We start from the raw sequence: 8,700 nt of genomic DNA, 5'->3' as shown, positions 1-8,700 counted from the left end.
AATTTAAAAAAGAATGGTCCCATATGCTTATATATTTGAATGCTTAGTCATTAGGAAGTGGCACTATTTGAGAAGGATTAAGAGGTGTGGCCTTTTAGAGTAGGCCTGGCCTTGTTGGAGGAAGTAGGCTTTGTGGTTTCAAGAGCTCAAGCCAGAACCAATTATCTCTTTCTCCCTGCTGCATGTGGATCAGGACACAGAGCTTTCAGCTACTTCTCCAGGACCGTGTATACCTGTGTACTGACATGCTAACTGCCATACTGATAATAGACTAAGCTTCTGGAACTGAAAACAAGCCCTTAATTAAATGTTTTCTTTTAAAAGAGTTGCTTTGGTCTCTTCACAACATTAGCACAGTGACTAAGACAGGTAATAACCAATCAGTTTTTAAATTGGATTGCAGTCCAACTCTATGAGATGGAATCTATACCTGGCACTGTCAATAAGTCCAAGAACATGAGGCTAGACAGGTCATGGTGCTTGAACAAAAACCTACTAGTACTATTCTGCTAAGTGTGCATAATAATAAAAGGACTCCTAATGTATAATGCTACACCCATAGATTAGCCTATTACCCATCCTTCATGAGGGATGATGCTTCTTGCAGTAAAAAGTGATCAATAAGATACTTTGGAATGCTCAGCCCAAATGAGATGTTTGTATCATGCCCCACAAGGCTCAGAGATCTACACACAGATTTCTTTTACATGGGGGATCAAAATCAGGTGTCCATGCTTACAAGGCAAGCACTTTATGAACTGTACCATCTTCCCAATGACTATATTTCTTAAAACAACACACACACACACACACACACACACTTTAACTCCATCCTGTCTTATTCTGTCATCTGTCTATCTATCTATCTATCTATCTATCTATCTATCTATCTATCTACTATCTATCTATCTATCTATCTATACATATATCTATCTTTTTTAACTCTGGCCAATTTACTTTTGAAAATATTTCTTCTTTAAAAAGTACTTTACTTAGAAGAAAGATAGATAAATAATAACTAATAATTCAGTAGAACATAAATAAAATAAGAAACTATCCTGAAAATGTCCTTTCTGTCAACATCTAGAATACTTGAAACTCCATAGAAAGCTTTTTCAAAATGATTTCTCTATAAGCATAACTTCTAATCATCCCAAATAAACAACAGCTACGTACTCATTGTCTCTTCTGCTTGGCTGAATTCCTTGTGCCATCAGAACAACACGAGCACTTATTACAAATATATGCTTCATTCTGAATGTGTGGTCAGATTGTGGGTCATAAATGTCCCGAATGATTCAATAAAGCATGGTCTTTATCAGGAAGAGGGATTTCATGCATTTTAAATGCCAAAAAACTGACAAGAAATGAAATTTTAGAGCTTAGTTTGATGTAATCTGTTCATAAGCCAAGGACTACATAGAGCTCTGATCTCATTTTCCTTTCCTGTGCTTTTATTGATGGATCTTGCTATGGCATTCAGCACTTTAATTTAATCCATATTAAAGGTAGACTCAGGCTGAGCTGAGTTGTGCAGGATCTTGGTGGGCATTTACACTTGTTTATTTCTGTTTCCTATTTCTGCAGGTCAATAGTTATCTAATTCTGATTAAATTGTCGTTTAAGGAAAAAGTTAAGAAACCAATCTTCTAGGGAGATAGTCATATTCAGTGAGTCACAAAAGCCTGTCCTTAACTGCCATTATATCTTATCTTCTTCCCTGTGGCTGTGACTGTACACTTTTCTGAACTCCAATTAATCTTAGAAAGTGGCATAGTTTTCTTGGGATAATGAAAATATAGTGTGTATTGACATATAGCTAATTCAATCTTAAAGACCCAGAGGCTATTAAAAAAAACAAGAAATTGCACGATTAATCACAAAATGATACCATAAGGGAAAATACATGTGTGTAATCATAAAAGTTCAAAATCAGTTTGAAAAAGTTTTCTAGATGTTTGTTTCTCTGGAATTCTGGAAGGGTCTTTCATTTTAGGTCTCCTTTAAGTTTAAATGTCACTTAATTATCTCTGATTGTGAACAGATAATGGCAAATTAAATAAATTTATTTATTTATCTCTGTATATGTGTGTGTTTGCATAAAAATGCAGAGTTTGACCAGAGCCCTCACTTTTGATAGTACTTGTGGATGAATAGACAATATAAGCTGATAAAATGTGCATTTTCCCTCTTCCTGTTCCAAGTTCACAGCCTGCTGAAGAGCGAGGCCAGAAACACAGAAATCAACTACTAATGGCAGTGCTTCTCAGAAACCAGCCTGAATGTGAGAAATAAGCAGACTCAGTACTTGGGATGGCTTTTCTTGGTTGTCAACTTGACAACAATTGAAATTAACTAAAATCCAAAAATGTAGGGCACACCTATGTGTGCTTTTTGATTAATTTGAAATAGGTATATAGATCCACTTCTAATTCAGCCCTTTGAAGTGGGAAGACAGACACCTTTTTTTCACTCTTCACTTTTCTTTTTATTATTCCAAAGTTAAGTATTACTTTTAAATCATCCATCCTCATTTTTGATTTAATGTACCATCATTTCTCCAAGATATGAAATTTCTGAATCTCTTTGGAATACTAATTTCATGTTTCTAGGTTTAACAAAACTGTTGAAGTTTTAAATTCCACTCTATTTCCCTGAAATCTCAAGACAGCTGCTGATGCAAATTTTAATATAAAATATTTAGTCACAAAATAGTATTGCTTTTATATGTGCATAGTTATAAGATTACTTTGCTTTTGTCAATAAAAACTATACCATCTTTCATAAAACTCTAAACAAATTAAGAACTGTGATGTAGAACACAAATTACACATGTAAAGCAGGTGCCAGCACGTTAGGCTATATTACATCAAAAAAGTTTTAATGGTCCCAAATATATATATTCAACAACTAATCATACACTCAGGGAGAGAGAAAAAACAAAACAGAAACAAACTGAAACAAAAAGAAAAATTATGACACAAATGACCACATCTAGAATTCCACTCAATCTTTAATCAAGTAGGGACAAATCCCCACCTTGAAAAAAAATCTGCAGTTTGAAGGGCAAAGGGAACAGATTAAAAAAAGAGGATACTTTATTTTGCCCTCCCCCATCAACCTGTTTTAGCTTGACTAAAATGTTCAATTTTAAAGGCTGGTCTCTTTATACAAAGAAACTGCTAGCACTCTTTACTAGTGAGGAACTATGGCAGAAAGACCCATTCTTCTAAGTCTCAAATGTGGTCCAAGAAAGCAGGTTCTGATTATAGCAACTTGTCAGTCAATCCAGAGTTCCACGGACAAAACCACTGCCCTATTGGCTTTTTGTTTCTATTTCCTTCCCCAAGAAAAGGGCAATGTGTGGTCCAAGCTGGAGAGCTCACGGGCGTATGTCTTCCCCTAACTGCACGGCATCCCCCTCCTCCTGCTCCTTTGAATTGGCACTTGATGAACAGAAGACCGGTGTGGTGCTGATCTGTCATTCACTGCACTCTGGTGTGGGTTTTGTAGGGGGAGGGGTAAAGAACCAGTTTTGTCAACAGGTACTGATCACAGGCAGTTGCTATTATTAGGACTCAAATTTTGCTTTCTTTGACACTGGTAGTGTGTCTTCCTTGTCTTCATCCTCATCATCATCTTCATCATCATCAGGATAATCTACCAGACCCACGAGTCCTTCCTTTGTGGTAATAGCTGCCGACGGAGGTGTACTCTTAGGGACAGATCCAGGAGAGGCTGGAGACCCTGGGGACTCTTTAATCCAGATCTTGAGGCAGAAAGGCACACCTTTACTCTGGGACACACATTCTGCTGGAAGTCTGTACTTTTAATGTCTGCCCGCTCTTGCCTTACCAGCACATCCATTCTTTCACTGGCACTACAGTCTACTTCTTTGGGATTCCAGTGTCTACTGAAGATCAGCTGAGACATCCAGTCTCATGAACTGACCGTTTGTACTGGGTTTGTGGACTTTCTGTTCACAGACAGCCAGATTTTAATTAGTTGGGCTGAAGCTGGTAAGTCTTTCTTATAAATCATACACACACACACACACACACACACACACACACACACACACACACACACACACATCAGAAAAGATTAAAGAAAGTGTACCCCCCAAAATCTTCACCTGCTCATTTTTCTCCCCCTCTCAGAAGTGTAACCACTTGCTCCCTCCCATTTGTCCTCCAACTCATGAGGATGGTGTCGTCCACAGTGCCATTCCACTGCAGGGGCTCTCAAGCTTAACTTTGTCTCTCAGTCCTCATTGGTCTAATAAATGCAGGTTACTGGGCCCTCTTGGGTTTCTGGTTCAGTATACACGAGCAAAGCCTGAGAATTCATATTTCTAGCACCTTCTTCATGTTGCTGAAACACTCGTCTAATGCAGTAGGTTTCAAGCTTAATCAGTATTAGAATCACTAGAACAGAGGAATCTCTATTTCTTACTATTCTTTGGCAGTTTTTTTCTCTTTTAATCTATGAAGCCTAACATTTGATCCTGTGGTCTAGCAGGAGATTTGGCATTGTCACCAGGGGAAACCAGCAACCTACCTAACCAAATACCTTTATTTCACCAGGCTTCCCCATCAACACTGACAAGATTCTTCATGGGACTAGGAGAGGATGGTGATGACTGTTGCTTTAGAAATTTATGAAGTTAATGGAGCATAAATTAAATGAATAGCAGTACTCAAGTCCATCACATTCTATTCTGATTTTCATCCTGTATTACAAACAGCTAGAGATTTTGTGTTAAAATCAAATAATGATACTAAAATATTCTGAAAATTTTTAATAACAAAATAGCTCAAATTGCAGATAAAGCTTCTTCCATTATAAATTTTGTAAGTTGAGACTACAATGCCAAAATCAGATTGATGAATATTAGCATCTAAAATCAAATAACTTTGCTTTTGTGTTAAAAGCAAAAAACATTAAATACTCAAATTCCACCCTGCCCAGTTTGACATTCTACTGATTTCATTAGATGAAGACTTCTTTAAGCATCTGGAGTTGAATTTTCTTTCACCAAACTAGGTAGAACCCTCTTGGAATCTTTACAGCTCAATTGCATGCACAGACCTCATTTGGGGACAGATCAAAGAGAATATTAAAGATTATCAGCTGCAAGCTTTGCATTCACTTCTTTTAGAAGACATATCAGTCCTTGTCAGGCAAGTCAGCATATATCTCTAACAAATTATAGTTTGAGAACCTTCTAGTAATTATTGTCAGTTATCCATGGAGAAGACTAATTAGAAAAAACAGACAAAAACCCATGATTTCAGCTTTACTATGATGCTAGACACTTTATTGAGAGAACACAAATTTACTCTCAAAATCTGAACAGTCTCTCTTCTGAGATGTATTATAGATCATTTAACTCTTTAGGTAGAGAGACGGGAAGGTTATCTATGTTTCTATTGTCCTAGCAATTACAGAGTAGAACTCGAGACATGCATGGTCTCTAATGATAAAAACATGTCTATTCATTTGCATTTGAGAACTGATTCTGACACGGCCACAGCTGATATAAATATGATCTCTCTCTCTCTCTCTCTCTCTCTCTCTCTCTCTCTCTCTCTCTCTCTCTCTCTCCTGGCAGCCTTCACCACTCCTTTACCTCCTGTGCTGAAGCTACTCAGACCCAGGAATTTTGCCTGACAGTTGAGATTTTGATCATATCTCATATTGGTTTCCACTGGAGGGTCACTCACTGCATATGACTGTAGGGACTGCTGCCACCTTGGAACCCTGTGCTGAGACCCACTGGAAAGTGAAATTCCACTGCATGTGCCTCAAAATATGAGCTTCCTCACCTTTGAAGTGGTTCAGGCTTAGAGTAGGCTTTCTTTTTCTTTCTTTCTTTTTTTTTTCAGGGCCCAAGCTCTCATTTAATCATGATTAAAAACAGGCAGTCTAGGAGGGCAACCCAACCCATACATATAAACATATGTTTTTCTTAACCTTCGGCACTGCCTCCTCCTTTTTTCTTCTTTTTCCTGGAAGATTGATCATATTACTCTGTGCTCAATTCTCCAGGCCCACTCACTCCAGCAGCCTCTTCCTCCTCACTTCCTATAACTGTTCCTTTTCTCTCTCATCTTTCTTCTTTTATTTATTCTTGCTTTTCCTGAAGCTCTTGTCAGTATGTTTCAGGAGCTCCTCACCTAGACTCTTCAGTTGTTGCAGCCTCTTCCTCCTCTTTCTGCTTCCTCTTCTTTTTCTTTTTTTTTGTGGGGGGGGCTTGCTATCAGTCAGTGGTTGAGAAGTACCCATGTCCTTAGAGCCTTTGAGTCGAGCCAGGCAGACCTGCTCTTGAGCTTCCAGGCAAACAAGCTTGACTTTCATGGTGACTCCAATCTTGGCAGCCTTGTGTACTGTTCACCCCTCACAAGCTTTGAGAAGCATCTCATCAGTCAGAATCTTTGGGGGCATGGGTTCATGGTTATCAATATCACTGCAGCTCCCCAAGTCTCTGCCAGACTTCTCTTCACCTGAGGTTAGTGTGGCTGTCTTCACAAACTTCTGATACAGCAAGCTGAGCATGGAGTGATAGCACTGTGTGGTCTCCTTGGAAAGGTGCCTTATCTGCACTCCATCCTTGCCCGAGTCCATTACCAAGTTGACAGTAGTCTTGTTAAGAGATCACTTTACCACTGGTTTGTAAACTCCTTGGCAAGGGCATGTCCCACCCCATGGGTATCTGGCTTCAGTGTCACCTTGAGGGCCTGGGTGATGCCATTCTCTTTCCAGCCCAGGCCTTTGTCTTGAGTCCATCCATGCTTCAGCAGGCTCTTCAGCAAACTTCATCCCACGACTCTTCACCTCTGGGGTGACACTCATGGCAAGAAGAGGCTCTGTCCTCTGTTTCTCAGCATAGACAATGTGGCATCATCCTTGTCAGTGTACAGTCCTCTCCGTGGAAGCATGTGCCATACCCAACTTGGTGCCTCTATGTTCCAGGAAATGCCTGGAATAGGCTTCTTTAAGTTGCTCTGTTGTGCAGCAGTAAAATACAATTTTAGTTCTCTAGTCTTGTATTTCTTGTCTTTTCAGAAAAATTCAATATATTTTGTTCATACATACACACACACACACACACACACACACACACACATACTCGAGGATCTTTAACAAATGTATGTAAACATAGGAACAATCAAGAGAAAGCCATTTCCATCATGTCCCAAACAGAGACTATTAAAGATATCACAACCAATCAAAATGCAGAGTTGTGGATCCCAGTTCCAATACAATATAGCACAATTCCTGTACAGAAGGTTCAGGGATCACAAAAAAAAAGGAAGAGAAAGACTATAAGAGCCAGAGGATCAGATTGGATCTCCTAGGAAAGTCAGAAGGTATACTCATAAAGTCTCACTAACATGACTGTCTAACCATGAGTTACACAACAGTAACAATAGATATATAAAAGTGTATAGGGGAAAGCTATGAGGCATCAATCCTAGACAAAGAATTACAGGCAATTAATGAATGCTGAGAGCAGAAGAAATAGTCTTCCTTGAAAAAGAACATGCTAGTTGATTATCCATTACCAAATTGTCAGCCCTGAGAGAAAACTTAAATAACTATCTAGGCATGCGATTGCTGGGCTATATTCTAAGCAATTTAAAAAAAAATATTTAAGAAAGTGCTTAAATTTCACTCTTATTTAAATTGATTAAACATTCTTTATCGGTTTCTCATATATACACAATGCATTCTAATTAGTCTCACCTTATCTTCTCTTATTTTCCTTCCATCTATCTCATCCCTTTCTTTCCTCTTTATAAATCCCTGCTCCTCCATGAGGTCTTTTAATTGTTTTGGGACCCGCTGAATTTAACTATGTGACCATGTGTTTGGCAATGAATAGGTTATCCACTGAAGACAATGACTGTACACCAAATTCCCCAAAATTTATCAGTGGCCAATAGTTATCAGGTAGTCGTTGAGCCCTTTCTGTGCCCCTAGTTGACCAATAACAGATACAATCTAAGTTTGTGCAAGACCAGTATAGGCAATCACAGCTGCTGTAAGACCATAATTACAATGACTATGTCATGCCCCGAAGATGTATTTTGCAGCCCTTCTTGCTGTATTATGGCTCTTACATTCTTTATGCTCTCTTCTGTGATGTTCCTTAAACCTCATATGGAGTTCTATAACTGTGTAGGTCTGAAGACTCAACCATCATGACATGTATTCTCAGAAACATGACCAGCCCTGAGTCTCTGAATTAGCCTCTATTCACTGAAAAGAGAGGGTTCTCTGATTTAGAGAAGTAGCATTTGTCTGTGGGAATAAACAAAAATAGTAGAAGGCATTTTGACAATATGTCTTAGGGTTTTGCTGCTGTGAACAGATACCATAACCAAGGCAACTCTTATAAGGACAACATTTAATTGAGGCTGGTTTACAGGTTCAGTCCATTATCATTAAGATGGCAGCATAGAAATACCCAGGCAGGCATGATGCAGGAGGAGCTGAAAGTTCTACATCTTCATCTGAAGGCTGGAAAAGATTGGCTTCCTGGCAGCTAGGATGAGGGTCTTAAAGCCCATGCCCAGAGTGACACACATATTCCAACAGGGTCATACCATCAAATACTGCCACTCCCTGGGTTAGGCATACTCAAACCACCACTCAATATATCAATAAATCAGTATTCGGTTTCCTCCTAGGTTC

The 8,700-nt window shown here is 38.8% G+C and overlaps 1 pseudogene; it reads right to left on the bottom strand.

The window, feature by feature from the left end:
- Positions 1-5,580: 5,580 nt before the first annotated feature.
- LOC116905691 lies at positions 5,581-6,855 on the bottom strand (annotated as a pseudogene).
- Positions 6,856-8,700: the final 1,845 nt, after the last annotated feature.

The sequence above is a fragment of the Rattus rattus genome, chromosome 7 (genome assembly GCF_011064425.1).
Source record: "Rattus rattus isolate New Zealand chromosome 7, Rrattus_CSIRO_v1, whole genome shotgun sequence".
Classification (NCBI taxonomy): Eukaryota; Metazoa; Chordata; class Mammalia; order Rodentia; family Muridae; genus Rattus; species Rattus rattus.
Note: the sequence above shows the minus strand (reverse complement) of the source record. Positions and strands in the feature narration are given on the sequence as shown.